A 17,467-nucleotide genomic window follows, 5' to 3' on the forward strand; every position below is an offset into this window, starting at 1 on the left:
AATAACGAAAGCTAAAGTTGTTTATTTGATGTACTTTTATAGATGACCACATGCACATCTCTGTATTTCTGACTCTGAATTCAATTACTGTAAATATAAGTACATTCTCCCACCCAGCCCCTAGTCAAAGCCTTTGAACTTGCCGCCCAGCTATTGCATCAAGTTCTTTTTGATGTACTCTTACAATGGCAACATGTATGTACATCAAGGCTCTTTCAGTCACTGATTTATGTCATTGTAAATATCAGCACAGCTAACTGATCAACACATTTTCCCACAAAGCAGGTGGCTGAAGCAGGACTGGCAAGTCTTTGAATTTTGCCACACGCCTATTACATGCGTATGGAGGACTCAAACCTCAGTGATTTTCTGCATCCCAGATCAAAAATTGGCGTCCAAATACGTGTAATTAAGCGTTTCCAAGATCTCTGGAATAGTATAAGCTGAGTCAAAATATAGCACTTACAAATTAAGTGAAGGTGAAAAAAAGGTACTGTAATAAGTTGAAAGAGATTATCACTGAATCAGAGCAAGCTAATATCAGATACAAACAGAATAAATGTGCACCTGATTTATCAAATCCTAATTCGGAGAAAATTGACTCAAATGATGCGTGTAATTCCCAAAGTAATAATGTTACGTAAATTGATCTGGAGAAATTAGATCTAAAAAATCTGGATCTCAGTATTTTAGCAAAGATACAATTATAAGATCCAATTTTAAAAACTACTTGAATGGTTGAAAAGTATGAATAAACTTGGTTGGGCTGATATTGCTAAATATGACATAGAGATTAAGTACTTCTGGTACAGGTGGGAATCTCAGTTCCCTAACAATTTTATATAGAAAATGGGAAAGTTATGATGGGAGAGGAATCACATATCAAACTGTGATACCCAAAAGCCTCAAACATTTGTATTAATCCAGAAGATTAATAGTGTTTGCATTTCACATACTGCTATAACCTAAAAACCCGTCATAAAATAATGTAAAGATTCTTCAGGTGTGCCTTAAGAAGAGCTGTAGAGAAATGGTGCCAGAATTATACAATTTGTGGTTCAATAAAAATACCTCAAAAGAAAACAAATGCCACCCACCTTTAAATAATACAATGCAGGAATACCCATGGAAAGAACAGCTGCAATTGATTGTATGGGTCCTTTACCAAAAAATAAAAGATAAAAAGCTTCAAATATTAAAGCACAGAAGGCAACTAAAGCGATGATTGACAACTTCATATCCACATTTGGGGTACTATTTGCTCATACACACAGCTCAGAGATCTAATTTTTAAAGTAATTTATTTCAAGAAATACATCGGTTTCTGGGTATTGAAAAAACAAACTACTGCTGCAAGACTGAAGCACATGTCGTGATTGAAAATGACAATCACACAATAATGAATTTGCTCTCAGTTTCTGTATTTGATCATCAAAAAGATTGGAATGACTATGTACCTTTGGTAATGATGTCCTACAGGTTTGCAGTTCACGAATCCATTGGACACGCCATCTTTAAAGGCCTCTGAAAGGGAGATAACTCTGCATATATACCTCATCTTTGGACCCCGATAGAAACAGCAGTTGGAAAGTCAGAAATAAAAAACAGATTATGCAAATGAGCTGAAAGTGAGACTGAATGAAATATATTAATTTTCCAGAGCAAACATTTTTACTTTATGGTGAAAATAGGAGAATTAAAATTAAGTATTGATCTGAGAGTAATCTCCATACCTACAATGTAGTTGAACAAGTCAGATATTTTTATCTCCCAAAAAATGAGGACTGAATCGAAAATTACAATGACTCTGGATAGGTCCATTTAAAATTATTTCAAAACTGTGCAAATTGAAATGTTGTAAGCCCTACACTGTCTTGATGTTGACACTGACAGTTTATTCTGCATCTGTTAACTACAAGAAATTGATTTTATTTTTTAAATTGCTGAGTGAAGTTTATTGAAAATAAATTGTTCCAGAAATGAATGAATGCAAATTGAGTATATTTAGAGTTGTTTGAAACTGGTGAAATTGTTGGATTGTTTTGAGTACTGGAAAGGGTAAGTTATGCAGACCTCTGGACCTAAAGAAGACTACAGAATTCGATACAGATACAGCCAAACGATTAACTCATTAGCAGACATATAAAAATTAAATACATGTACATGATCTCAATGTACATCCAGAAATTGTTTAAATCAATTTTACTGTGAATTTTGGTCATGAATACATACCTATTTAATGCACATGAATGTTATAAGCTGTTGATTTTCTGATAGAACTCCTATTCCATGACATTTCTTCATGTTTCTCCAAACAAAGTTAAAGGTCATGTAATCCCTCTGAAATAAAATAAGTTAGGATATATGTGTTACATATTCAACAAATAGATATTTTAACATGATCTGTATAAAATAAGTATTTTCTTTCAAAAAGTGAAAGGTTTAAAGGATACAACTTTATTGCCTAGATATATGAAATATTTTCAAACTATGCCTTCAGAACTATGTTGAATATACATACAATATTAGATGAATAGTTTTAGACTTGTTTTCAATGTCACTATAGATTTGTGATATAATTTGCTTATTATGAATACAAATGAAATTTTGAATTCATCTATTTTACCTAAAATTACCATGAACTATTGAAAAAAATGTGATTGTAGTGATCTTTCAGGGAGAAATGGGTGGATTTAACTCCTACTGGGGCTGACCTGTCAATCACGGTAGTACGAACACAGGAGTTGTTTATATTATTACAAAAATTTGTTCTTGTACAATTCTCATTCTTTTTAAGTAAGAATATTCAGATGATGTATACAGTCTAGGTGACTTTTTTTCCACTGAAATATTTAATTCAGTCAAATTGTTACTGTGCAACTGAGAGACATGACACTAACCTATTTCTCACTAAATGGGGAGCGATTCCTAATGGTTGGTGGCAGAGCTGGATTCAGGTACTTGTAGGCCTAAGGTAGCCACACCAATGACATTTTTTTATTTAAAATAAAACTCAATCCAAATTTGCACACATGCAATGCTATTAAAAAGAAGCACACAAGTTTAGTTTATTTAAAATATGTCGGAAATTGTATTTTTTAAGAATGTATTTCTGGTCAAAACCCCACATCGATCATTTTACATTCATCAGGTGTGGTAATAAAAATATCAAGATGGCTGCTGTGACAGGCAGATGTGAGACCGGCATGATGTCCAACCATGAAAAATGACAATAACCTTAAAGTTGAATCATGAAATTGTCTTATGTGACATGACCATAGGTCATGACACATGAATAGACCCAGTTCGATCACATTATGCGAGAGAGTGGGGATCTCAAGTTTCCATATTAATGTACATAATCTAAAACGTGTTTGTGAGAGAGAGAGAGAGAGAGAGTTATTGTTGTTGTATGGTTTAACGCCATTTTTCAGCACAAGATAGGCTATACATGACGGCCAGTATTAATGGTGGAGGAAGAACCCGGAAAACCCCCGGAAAGAACCAACGACCCACGAGAAGCTACTGGCAAGCTTTCTCACATAACCACATTAGCCGAATCCGAGACTCGAACCGACGCAGATAGAGGTGAGATGGCAGTGATCCGTAATGGTGAGCGCTTTAGACCACTTGGGGCCACCGAGAGAGAGAGAAATAGAGAGAGATGGTGTAAAGGTAATGTCAGTAATAGGAATAGTTAGGAATGGGCACAGGGACTCGTTATAATAATATTATTACAGGTTAGAACCCCCATCCCTTGATTTTCTTTGTAACGAGCCCCTGTGGGAATGGGTGGAAGACAGTGTTTTCATGTTGACAAATTAAACAATGATGACAATTATTAAAATAAAAACAATAACATTTTTTTAACAACAAACAAAAAAATAAGATGCTTGATTCACGATACTGTAAACAAAACGTATACCATACAAGCTTACTGCTGTATCCGCATTATGTAGAAGGTACAAGAAAATGCAATTTTCAACTATTTGCAAATGGTGCAGCAGCTATCTTTTATAATTTACAGATGGCATAGGCGGTTCTACGTACGCTTTTTAAACTCTGAAAATGGTATTGGGATATAAGATATGTTTAGGTTCGAAAATTGAACTGATGAAGTATTACAGAACTTAAATATTATTTTTAAAGCAATTTTGGTACGGTTGTTCTTCTCATTAAAACTGTATCAATTAACATGATTTAATCGATAAAGAAATGAATCAATCATTAAAAAAAATAATTTACTTGCTATGTACATTCCCATGAACTAAATAAAGTTAAAAATTCTCTTTCAAAAAGTTGACTTTCTCTCTCTCTCTCTCTCTCACACACACACACACATATTAGATTATGCATATAGTCCTGACTACTTGGGTAATATTTTTTAAAAATTAATGCTCACACATACTTCCTATATTTTATAACATCATTTAAAAGTGGTGGAAGATAAATTTCAATCGATCGTATACATCCAGAGAAAAACATAAGTAGCAAAATACCGATATCTGTATGCAATTCCCTATAAAAGTATGATCAGACTGGCATTTGTAAATATGTGCAAGTGACATTCGTGCATCTATAGTTCCGTGTAAAAAGTTGTATACTGAAATAAAAGTTCAAGAGAACCTCTCCCTCCCCCACCCTCTCTCTCGAACGTACCTTATTGGCTAAAAATTTATGCTGATATTTTTCTCTATGAGATATAAATCATGCCGTTTTAACATTTAAAAACTGACGCAGTAGACAAGACCGTTCCAAATAGATCATTATTATTCATGTTTAACAACAATTTGTACATAGTATGCCAGGACAAATAATGCACAAGAATACATTTTGTCAAAATAAAATGTAATCACACTGTGATATTTTTGTTTTAATTCAGTGACCCATAGATGGTTTCATATGTATGTTTAATTGCATCATAATCAGCCATGCATCTTTTTGTATAGTTGTATGACATATATTTATGCTAACAGACCTGGAGGCAGATAGAAAGTATAATAGTTCGTTCGCTAGACATATACACGACTTTGTTGATAGATAGACAAAGAGGTACCGTGTCACCCACCCCCTTTCCTTCCACAGCCCATCTGGTTTAAACTCATTCTCGCTCTCAGAATCAAGAGACAAAACTAAGACGTTAAATACCATATTTCTAGCTGGTGCGTGATGCAGTGAATTCCACACGAAAATAAAACCTGCATATTCTTGTACAGTCCATCCTAAATCACAAGAAACTTTCGACCACGTGAATTATTATCTTTCCGGTCGATGTTAAGTCGTACCTACGAGATAGCTAACTCGTAATTACAAGATTCTAAGTCGTAATTACGAGATATTAAGTCGTAATTATGAGATAGTATGTCGTAATTACGAGAGAAAAACTTGATTTCAACGTGGCACTAACCGGCTTCCGTATCTTACAACGCATTACTAGTAAAATAAATAAATAAAAATCGTCCTGATCTAATAATATAGTAGCCATAAGGCCGTGCTATCGCCTCACCGTTTGAACAGATAGTAACATCGATATATAGTTGCTCACTTGAATACTTCATACGACAGGTAATCGGTCTTAAAGTTAAAAAAAAGTGTGCTGGTCCAAAATCCTGCATGATTAACATGTCTGAAATGGCTGCATCCTTAAAAAAAATCTTGTCATCGCTTTTCCTAAATGGGCGGCATTTTCAACAGCAAAACTTAGGAAAATACTGAATATAGTTTGTTCTAAATGAAAATGGATTTTGGTATGGCACAAACACGATCACCCAAAAATAAAAATAATAAATAAAATGCAGCCATCTATACACGGTGCGCTGGGATGCGGTAAAATAAATGTTACATGAATACAAAAGAACGATACCCCACCAGTGTAACTAATACATGAAAAGTAAAATAAAGAAACGTTTCTTCGGCACATTTCTGCAATTTATATCGAGACTGCACGTATATGTCACATTCAAATTCAGAAGTTTGCAGTTTGTCATACAAACTCAACACAGCCAGCACCTCACCTGATTAAAAACATATGTTATCCTGACCTGAGAAAATTCAAGTCAATTCAGACCAGTTGGGGATTGACATATGAGCCAAAAGCCAAGCATCAATACATAGAAGCTATGAAGAAAAATCATACAAATTTCATGGTTCGTTCGTCTGGTCTTGTAATTCACATTACTCATCCAGAGATTGGAGCATCACCAGATGGCATCACATCATGCGACTGTTGTGGAGTTGGATCTTTAGAGATCAAGTGCCCGTATACAATGAGAGACATGGACCTGAGTAAAGCTGACACTGAAAAATCATTCCTTGTGAGAGATTGCAATGGTGGGCTAACTCGAGACAGAAGACATGAGCATTATTACCAAGTTCAATGCCAATTGTTTGTATGTGATACAAAGTATGCAGTCTTTGTAGTCTGGACAAGACAATCAATTCATATTGAGAGGATTGAGAAATGCCATGCGTTTTGGGAAGATATGCTTCCAAAAGCACTCCATGTTTTCAGAGTTGGAGTTCTGCCAGAATTGTTGGCCAGATGTTATACACGCTTACCGCTTCAAAATAATAATGGGGTAACACCTGGACCAAGCAGTGCAATACACCAGCCATCAGAGCCTACATGTTTGCCACTACAGAATAGTAAAGCGACAACACCAGAACCAAGCAATGCATCACACCTGCCATCAGAGCCTGTATGGTGCTTCTGCCAGGATCAGGAATATGGACAGATGGTTGCCTGTGATAATCGAAATTGCCAATTTCAGTGGTTTCATTTTGACTGTGTAGGCATTGTATCAAAGTCAAAAGGAAAATGGTATTGCCCTGAATGCATAAAATCATGTAGCAAGAGTAGGGTTAGCAAAGTCAAGTGACTCGAAAGTGTTGTATCTACGCAAAAGCCTAAAAGCAAACAAGTCTTGTGTGCTTCATTTTTATAATAATTACAAAAACTATGATTATTGCATTTATGAGAGAGAGAGAGAGAGATTTTTATAATGGTACATGCTTGTGTGTTTGACAATGTTTTTTATGTATTCAAGAGCCATAATGCAAACAAGTCTTGTGTTTTGATCTGTCAGTATTGTATTATGATTAGTGCATATATGCGATATAAAGAGATGTAGAGAGTTGATGCCAATTCTACAATTTATGATACAATTTTCAGTTTCAAGGACAAAAGTAAATATCAATACATATCTTACAATGCAATGTATTTATTGATTTATTATTTAAACTGAAAATGTCTGTAGACAAAAACACAATAAACAGCTTTGATTTCTTCAATACTCACTTTCTTTCTCTCACTGCATACACTTTCTCTCTCTCACTGCACTATTTCAAGGAAAACAGTAAATATCAATAGATCTTTCTCATGTATTATAGATTAATAAACATCCCTTCTTAATTACATATACATCAACATCCCACATTCCTAGACAATAGCATGATCACTTTTAGTCAAATGCTACTATATTTGGTGACAAGTTTGTTAATGCAGCACACACTATGGCAACTTTATCAATAGTTGTCAACCCTTTGTCATCAGTGGTTTGCAAATGATCAATAGGCACAGTTCCAGACAAAAAGGTATACTTCTGTCGCACGAGTCCTATTACTCGTTCCACATGAATGCGAAGGTGAGCTAATTTTCTTGACTCCTCGAGCTCTAAAGCTGGCATTTGCTTTTTTCCTTTAGTAAAAGCTGGCATCTTGACAGGGGCCATCATAACTCCTATGCTGTCTTTTACATCAAAACCTCGATCTGCCATAACAACATCTCCAGGTAGCAGTTTATTTAGAAAACCGCTGTTTTCTGTGACAAACTTGTCGCTCGCTCTGCCGCACCATGCTTGGGAAAGGAAAGATATGGTACCTTGTGGAGTTATACCAATTAAAAATTTAACTGTATTATGATGTTTGTACGAAGACCAAGTCATAGTTTTAGCTTCTGCATTTGAAGGAGTTTCAATAAAGACTTCAAAACAGTCGATTATTACTATGACTTTACCATTCAGGTAACGTCTGAATTCCATGGGCATAGTCTTCTTGATCTCCTCTCTCTCAGGCCATCTGATAAGAGGCTGTAAACGAGTCAACACATGGAGCGTATTCAAAAATGTTCTCGACACTGTTGTCTGTCCGCACTGGAATATTATCCCAAGAAATTCATTTTGCACACAGTCGTACTTTCATTAATGCTAGCATCAGTTGTTGAAACTTTGTTATGTTAAAGATGATAAATGAGTCTCTATCAAGTATGATGAAATGAGCGAAAAGACTTGCAATAAGATGTGGTGCGTGGGCAAACCAGTCAGATAGTTGACTTTGTCATCATTGCCCTCCAAACTCTCTGCGGTCATCTTACGGCTAGCTATTTCCGACTTCAGCTCCATGTTTTATATAGTCAGTCTTCTCAACTCTTGTTGCATCGCCTCCATATTATGACCCATTAAATCAGTTTGGATCTCCCTTGTGTTGAAATCCACAGATTCTTCTGTCAAACATGCTTGGTCATCAACCAATATATCTTGGAGTGACACAAAGGTTTCAGCAGCATCATGTCTCTTACGTTTCTTGACGCGACCCAATACTCTATTGTATCTGTCAGTGGCAGCTGATGGAGATGGCAAGACTTTGACATGATCAAGCTTCAAGGTCGGTACCCAGTCAACATTCGTCTTGTCATACAGGTCAGCAGGTTTACCTGCAAAGCAATTTATAATATATTAATTTCTGAAAATGAAAATAATACTATGTTAACAGTCTTTGATTTGGTGACACAATTAGTATACCATTCAGTTCTTTGTTTCAGCTTGTGTATCTACAAATATATTTATCACCTAAATATAAAACCATATTTCAATCTCATGGACTTTACCATTACATCCCATTTATAATATAACACAAAAGGTTAACATCATTAAAATGTATCAAGATGCTGCTGACAGACATTGAGATTTGATTTAGTGACGGTTTGCATTAACATATTAAGAAACAGTGGCTTGTCATTTACATACAATACAATGTACAAAATGTTCAAATGTACGTACAAATTAATTACACGCAAGGCTGTATACCTACATACAAATATACATATTCTAACAAAGAAAATAGATAAATTTTGTAAACAGATATTCAACAGCCTCAGCCCAAAAAAAATTAAGTTCTGATTATTATTTCCTATCAACTTGACTAAGGGAACAAAGCAAATCGTGGGGTGGAACCGCTATCTTTATATAATACTATATGAATAACAAAAGTCTCCAAAGTTCATTGAACTTACCACTCACAAAATGGTCTGAGCATACAAATTGCTGATCTTTATGTCAGAACGTCCAATATTTGACAGCCATATGCGCTGTCTTTCCTCCGACAACTGTACAGTCTGTTCGCCGTGCTTCTGCCGCACTGTGGGAATGATCACGTCACACATGGTCGCTGTGTCCAGATCGCAACTTAAGCTTCTAAATTCCGCGTCGAACAAAACACCAACCCACTATCTGCTACCATGGGGGCTATTCGCCAAAACTAATCCATAACACAAACCTCTACCACAAATCTATTTCCAATACCACTATCTCATCTACCCTACTAATAACCTCCTAAAGCCTTCCTCTATACACTCTCATTTCTCCAAAGACCACTATATACATCTCTACGCTATCAACCACAAGTAAGTACTTCTTTCTTATATCTCCCTTTTATATTAATTCTATTATCACTCATTTTTTCTTTCTTTCTAATGCTATTTATATTTCTCAATTTTACTTTGAATAATATTTATACTTTTGAACTACAATTCTTTGCATCAAATAAACCATCTTTTACAAAATCATACTTCTGTGACAATCCCATAAAATGATAAATTATCTCTCTATGTAACATATCAAGCATACTGCTTCTTGGGTAAATTCTCATGCTTCCAAGAAATGCATTTGCAAGCAACACTGTATGCAATATATGCAATATTTTCAGTTACAAGCGTCCATAATCATGTAAATCCCTCACATCAACATGTATTATTTTTCCTTCCACTCATGCCAAACAAACTTCTAAAAGAATGTAATTAGTTCACTACAAAACTATTATATTTATTTGGTAATGGCAATAAAAACTTGATTCAGTTTACATATAAATTTTGTATCCTTCCAAATACATTTTCAAACAATTGTTCCACAGAATGACCACATTCTTAATTTGAGGAATTTTACATTGATAATTAAGGTTTGTAATTGGTTCCAAGTTACTTAAAAACCGGGGGCCCCGAGTGGCCAAGTGGTCTAAAGCGCTCTTCGTTACGGATCACTACCATCTCACCTCTGTCTGCGGCGGTTCGAGTCTAAGACTCAGCCAATGTGATATGTCAGAAAGCTTGCCAGTAGCTTCTCATGGGTCGGTGGTTCTTTCCGGGGTTTTCCCGGGTTCTTCCTCCACCATTAATACTGGCCGCCATATATAGCCTATCTTGTGCTGAAAAAAATGGCGTTAAACCCGACAACAACAACAACAGCTGAAAAAAACTTTATACCTAAGGTGGCAAACTCAGTACAGGACTGATTGACATTATGTTGGGGGACATTATTGCTTGTTGCTACCTGTTATACTACCTATCCAAACTACATCTCTATTTTTTCAGTATTTCTACTAAGATCAGAAAATAAGCAATGTTGATATACAGGACGTAGCACAGACATTACACTTTTAATTCAATCATCGAGGGCAAGTAATATATCTCGTCAGCATACAAAGAAATATCATATGTCATGTTACCTATATTTATTCCCCCGAATATTTTCACTTGCTTCTTATCGTATGGTCTAAAATCACTGCAAGAGAAAAATGTGTGGGGAGTGTAACTCTACTGCCTGCATCATCTTTCAATACCAAACAAACTGGATACATGTCTATTCATAATTAAACAAGGTTTGATTTTCCATTAAATCTTTTGCCCCATTTTGTCATTGTTTCTTCAAAGCTTTAAAAGCACAAGTCTTCTAATAAAATGGCCATCAACGAGAAAAAGGAGAGAGTCTACCATTTAACACGAAGTAATTCTCAACAGGTTAAATAAATGTAGGCAGCAAATTTTAAGTGACTTATAAACATTTTATTTCTTGTGATAGGGATCTATTTTGGTATTAATGTAAAGAAGACAAACTGAGGTCTCTGAAAATATTATCATAATTAAGTTGGTCTTGCACAGGTGATTATACAGGAAAGTCAAAACTTTGCAGTCAATGAAAAATGTTAAATAAAACATTTATTGAGTAATATCTGCTCTGTTCATCCAACGTCATGTTCCTATAAATCAAGGCCTGCATAAATGCAATGTTACATTACATTTCAGGGAAAGACACATGTGGGTAATTATATTTCTTCAGTTGTTAAAAATCTTAAATAAACAAGTTTCAATAAAAATGTAGTTTTTGCACCAGATCAGTTTAACAAAAGTCTAAGATATCTTTTTGGTAAGAAAATCACTTATTTTGTCAAAAGGTTTCCTCTGAATTTTTCCATCCCATTTTTGAGGTACATAGAGAACTCGCCTTGAGAAAAATTGTCACATGGAGAAGTGGTGTCTGTGTTTGTGTGTATACATACATATATATATATATATATATATATATATATATATATATATATATATATATATATATATATAATCACTTTCCTACACAATGATACATCATTTCTGTAAACACTGGATGATTTGATCATGTGTTGTTTTGGGTGAAAAATCCAATTTGTATCAAGAAAGAACAACTATCCTTTAATTTAGGTAAGTAATATTCATAAAATGTACAAAAAGACCCCATATTTATATTCTAAATGCATATGTACATGTGATTTCTCACTGTCAATATGAAGACCCATGACCTTCAACTTGTAACCCAAAAAACATATTAATTACCATTTAGAATCATCCAGATAAAAAAAATTATTTAAAAGATAGAAATGTTTAGCTCAGAACAATACTGCATCTTAATCCAAGTTTCTAATTTTGCAAGAAGTTGTCCCACAACTACTTTATTGTCAACTTGCTGCTCAAGCGAGATCGTCAAGAAATTCCCAGGTGTGTATTCTGTTTCAAATTTTGCAATAATTTGAATCTGTCATAAAGGATATGGTATAAATACACTAGATCTATTCATTGTTGTTTCTCTTCAACTTAATAACTTATTAAATTTATAAAATGCTGAACTTTTCAAATTTTTAAAATCGTTTTTTGTGCTTATTATCTGCCATTTAGTGGTGTTGTTACACTGAATTTTCTAAAACTAACTGTAAACCTGACCTAGTTCCTTAGTTGATATGTTGAAAGAATGAGTCCAAAGTAATGAATTCCATTACTATAACCTGACACATACAAATTACATCTTTTCAAAGCCATGCACAGAATAGGCAGACATATTGTGAGTGATGAAAACAAATGGTTAGTATCATGTCTGTACTTTTAACAGAATGTTCCCTTCCAAATAGCGAGTTTAAAATTGTAAGCATTGTTTATTTTATTTTAATTAATTCTTAACCAAAGTTAATTAGGGCTTTCTCTGGCTTTTACAACTCTTTAAGCATTTGACGTATTTGATTTGGTGGGTGGGGTACATCAGCAAAGTTAATGGATGAACAGATGAAGTGAACCTGATCAGATAATCCCCACATATCTAAGTTATTCTTACCCAGGTTTGTTTCTATTAAAAAGGGTATTTGGAGATACAATTTTGATATTATTACAATAAGAAGCAAAGATTAAATTCAACTGAAAATAATGAGGTTCATTTAAAATAAACAGTTACAATGAAAGGTCTGTTTTTGAAGGAATGAAGCAAAATCTTTTGTGGGAAATTAGAAACTATAAAATAATCTGATATATGATATAATAAATGGAGCTATACTGAATTTCTTACCATCTTGGACACCAAACAGATGACATATCATCTCGCTTTTGGTAAACAAGTCTGATATAATGCCTCATAATGGTGACAGTACTAAAAAGCATTAACAACACCCAAACAGCTATTCTGCGATGACTGATAATAATGGTCTGACATAAATGGCCTAAGCAAACATTTGCTATAGAAAAAGAAGAGGGTGGGGGTATATTCAAATTTCAGTGAGAATGTTAATCACGCTGAATTATACTCTCAATTACATAATACAATAATTCATGAGGCACTATAATAAAGGGGTAATCACCATTACATGACATACCTAAATTAGTATCACCAACTTCTCATGAGACTTGGGATGAGTTCTCCAAAGAGGCAACTTTTCCAAGGGATGAGTTCTTCATGGAGCAAGTTAATCTTGCCTTGGGATGCTGCTGCTGTCCGTGCAGGTCTTGGCAAGTTAAAAATGGGGTCAACAACCGAATGGATACAAAGATGTTCTGTTCTGAATGGGATTAATAATACAAAAGTGAGTGTTCTGAAGGATTTAAATTAAGGCCATGGGTCAAAATACGAGGCATTTGACTTAAATGTCCGCATACAAAGGTCAGTCGAAATAAATGTATTAATTACTTGTGAGTGGCTGATAGTCGCAGCTGAAAGGACGCTGAAAGCTTCATTCCAAATTGTGTCCCACGCTTCTGGTCCCCTCCCCATCAGTAATGTTAGAGAAAAAAAGGCAGAGAAACTACTTGTTGGGGTACCTGGACGTTTCAACCCAAGACATTTGCCCCACTTCAGTGGACATTTCACCCCACATAGTACATGGACGTTTCGCCCCATGGACGTTTTGGCCCAGGACATTTCGCCCCACATTAATGGAAATAACGGACATTTATAGAAATTCATCAGCATTACACCACGTTCTTCATTTTACTTTAAAATGATCAAAAATATAATTAAGTGTCCAATGTGATCTGAATTCTTTGGCATTATTCTAAATAGTTAAAGAGATGGTCTGCTCCAGTCGGGAGAAGTACAATTAAATAAAGTATGAACTCTCACTCGAGTACAGCCTGTTTCAGTATAATGGTAATGCGAGAAACGACACACATCATCAATCATACAAAACAATATGGTGTATTTGTCGTTTAAATATAATACATCATTTATTCGCCCAAATTCCAAATTAAATTTAAAATAAAAATCCCAAATTAAATTTAAAATAATGAAACAATGAAAAATTATCATTGTATGGATTGTATCCAATAAGAAAATATAATAATGAAACATGGATAATTTGATTTAGTGGCTGTCCTTCCTCTAGCTAAGGTGAACTTGAAATTATGGGGAGGGATTTCGAGTAAGGTGAAAAAAAACTGGACGAGGATGAACAACCCTATAGATTACACTAGGGAAATACATAAATACCCCGACAAAATTTTGAAATTTTTTGTTCAAAAATCTTTTATAAAGTAAACAAACGACACACCTTTGGAGAAAACATACACATGTAAAACAACTTTATTTTTTTATAAGTAGGGGTGCATCTGTCTGGTGTCATAAAGAGAAAAAAAATGTTCTGGCGTTCACTATTGCTTCCAGCAAGTGTTAAAAGGACTTAATTACAGAAAGGTAACTTCTCTGATCTTCATATTTAAATAATCTACTAAATGTGGTATCAAGTTAATTAAGCTGCAGCCAGGGTTTTGAGTAAGTCATGTAAGCTTTTATGAAAAGGAAATTACAATTTAGCACAGATGTTATGGCGTTCACTAATAACAAAAACAATGACATAAATAAACAACGTTGATCTTAGTATATCAAGATCCGAGTTTTAGGATAAAAATTATGATTCTTCAAGTGCATTGTCCGACAGATCGTTTGGTACAGAAGCTCGTGCACGTGTTTGCATGGAAATTTATCAGTGGCTCTATAAATTGTAGTCTTTTTTTTTTTCTTGGTACTAGTTGTTTTAATATCAGGTAAATCAATAGATCGAACAATGTCTTCGTTCATTTACTGCAGAAAACCAGTTACCCGTCGTCAGCAAAGCATAGATCGGTGTAATGCTTGTGAATTTCTATAAATGTCCGATATTTCCATTGATGTGGGGCGAAATGTCCTGGGCCGAAACGTCCATATACCATGTAGGGCGAAATGTCCATTGAAATGGGGCGAAATGTCCATTGAAGTGGGGGGAAATGTCCTGGGCCGAAACATCCATGGGGCGAAACGTCCACAATCCCCGCATTGAAATTTACTCTCTGCTTACTGGATCTTGTTTTCTTCAAGTTGCAACATTTACTGATTTCCCGTCGTTGTTTTCAAAATAAATATTTTGAGAAGTTTGTGTTCTTTTACCTTTCTATAAAGATTACACGACTTTCAGTTATGTGTTCGATTTGTTTTCCTACAGCAACAATATAAATGGTTTAGTGTTGATAGCACGTGACTATATGACCTCTGCTGCCACTGACATATAGCTTGAGAGATTTGTATAGTCATGTGACTCGGAATGCAAATAGCGAGATCTAGGTCAAATGTCAGTAACGACGTACTTTCGTCTAGTCTGTCAGCGGATTAAAGACATGACGAATGCTATGCTCTCGATTTTTGAGAAAATAAATCACATTCCTATCGATTTCATGCAGGTATATCTCGATGAAAACTTGTTCAATTTTTCTAGGCCGGCTAGAAAGCGTCTACCCTATGCCGACACCAAATGATGTCGGCGAACTCCAACGTTTCGATAGGTAATTGACTCTGACCCTACACTCCAACATAAATGTCCAGATATCCCCCCAAAAAGGGGGTGGGGGTGGAGGCAAGGGCCAGAGAAAACTCTGTCAACGTATTTATAGATAGATAGACTAATCAGACAATAAGTGAGCCATTTTAAATACGCTTAAGTGACGGTCAAATTTTGTTTACATTTATTGATGGAAAATCCTAACTTTCTTGTTAGCAACCTACCTTAAATCCTGAATGTATCCAAATAGTAAGCGAATGATTACTGCTACAAAATAACTTAGCCTTACCCCCACCCACTTATAGAGGCTAGTCACAGGCACTTGATTCTGTGGAAACTAATGCGTATACTCACTATAGTAAGCATACGCTTTAGTTTCCACAGAATCAAGTGCCTGTGTGCTATAGGTGTGGAATTGAAAGCACATGTTTCAAACACATGCAAGTCCAGAAAATGCCTCTACACAGAAGCTGACATCCAGGTTTCATCGTTACTGATAAAGATACGTTTGATCATGAGCACTCGAAAATGTTAAGTTCTTGAATTTTTAATATCATGGTGTTTGCATAGGTTTACTATTGGAACTTAATTAGTACAGTGAGTTCTATAGCGACCACTCTCTCGAGAGAGAGTTTTAATATCTGTAGAGCGCCCCCATGAGATTGCGGTCTGCATGCAAGATTTGCTTGCCTCCGAAATTTAAGAGCTTGACAACATGTGAATCTATGCACCTTCGAAGCTAAAGATTAGACAATATACGTGCTCCAAAAAGCAATATTAAGTTTTACAAAAACATGTGTTAAGACATCATTACAAAGAATTTTACTTACCTGAAATTATAATCAAGGCATATATCAGAAGGACCTTAGTAAGCCAGGAAAATGAACAAAGTAGTTGGACCAAATGTTTGGAACTAATTTGTTACTCTTAACATACAGACTTTCAGCTAGTCGTCGTAGGGATAATATCCAAAATTGAATAGTAAATCGACACATAGCAAAGTCATTTATTTAGCGACTATGACAATCAGCGCAAAGCGGAACAAGGCGACTCTCCCAAGACCGGAATACCAGTCTATAGTCTGGTTCCCTGGAGTCACTTGAAGCTCCGCACATGACCAGGGTACCGGTCCAAGGGCCGTTCTACATAAAATCTGAACTAATGTGAGAATGGCGGGTGTGAAGTAAAGTTGTGTACATTTATAACAGGCAGAATGGAGAAAATGTTGGTATACCTCTATATTACTTTCATGTACTGTGGCTGAAATTTCTTTGGATAATGTACTTGTGGAAATTGTACATGATCTAAGCACACAGATAACTAAAATAACTGCTAACTTGTGCAGAAAAAAATCAGCCTGAATTAGTTTAACGTGCACTATCTTTAGCAGTTTTTAAAATAGGGAATCAATAATTATTTATATTACAGTATTTCATTATATATATATACAGAGAGAGAGAGAGAGAGAGAGAGAGAGCTATGCCATTTTGGCTGCATTCTTTATAATTATGCATTAAAATTGTGTTTCTAAACAATCAAATCATAAACTCTTAGGGGCAGGCGACAGTTTTTATCCACAAATTTAATGTTGCATACACCTACCTAATGTAAAAATTCATAAAATATAAAATACATGAGTGAGATAAAAAAGTCCATATTTTTGGATAGGTATAATAAACAATACATAAGAAGATCATTCACTTGATCTAACAAGTCAATGGAATTTCATAGAATAAAAGTTTTTGCACCCAACCCCCAAATGTATACATGCATTTTTCATGCCGGATGACCACATCTGGGAACAAGTGGTGCTCACAGT

At 35.0% G+C, this 17,467-nt stretch overlaps 1 protein-coding gene and 1 pseudogene across 2 annotated transcripts in view; both read right to left on the bottom strand.

The window, feature by feature from the left end:
* The window catches only part of LOC149771438 (uncharacterized), a 41,417-nt gene extending 24,713 nt beyond the window's left edge, over nucleotides 1-16,704 (bottom strand). The window contains exons 1-3 of the mRNA XM_089948453.1: nucleotides 16,479-16,704; nucleotides 2,233-2,340; nucleotides 1,458-1,524 (exon numbers count right to left, since the gene is read on the bottom strand). The gene's annotated coding sequence lies outside the window, so the exon portion shown is untranslated. The remainder of the gene's footprint in view (nucleotides 1-1,457; nucleotides 1,525-2,232; nucleotides 2,341-16,478) is intronic.
* LOC149771440 (uncharacterized) lies at nucleotides 7,205-9,541 on the bottom strand (annotated as a pseudogene). Its single transcript, XR_016418290.1, has 4 exons — nucleotides 9,290-9,541; nucleotides 8,424-8,710; nucleotides 8,232-8,393; nucleotides 7,205-8,192 (listed from the first exon to the last, which is right to left on the bottom strand). The product of XR_016418290.1 is annotated as an uncharacterized LOC149771440 (transcript).
* Nucleotides 16,705-17,467: the final 763 nt, after the last annotated feature.

The sequence above is a fragment of the Sinohyriopsis cumingii genome, unplaced genomic scaffold (assembly GCF_028554795.1).
Source record: "Sinohyriopsis cumingii isolate HCF-2022 unplaced genomic scaffold, ASM2855479v2 utg001862l, whole genome shotgun sequence".
In the NCBI taxonomy this organism is placed as follows: domain Eukaryota; kingdom Metazoa; phylum Mollusca; class Bivalvia; order Unionida; family Unionidae; genus Sinohyriopsis; species Sinohyriopsis cumingii.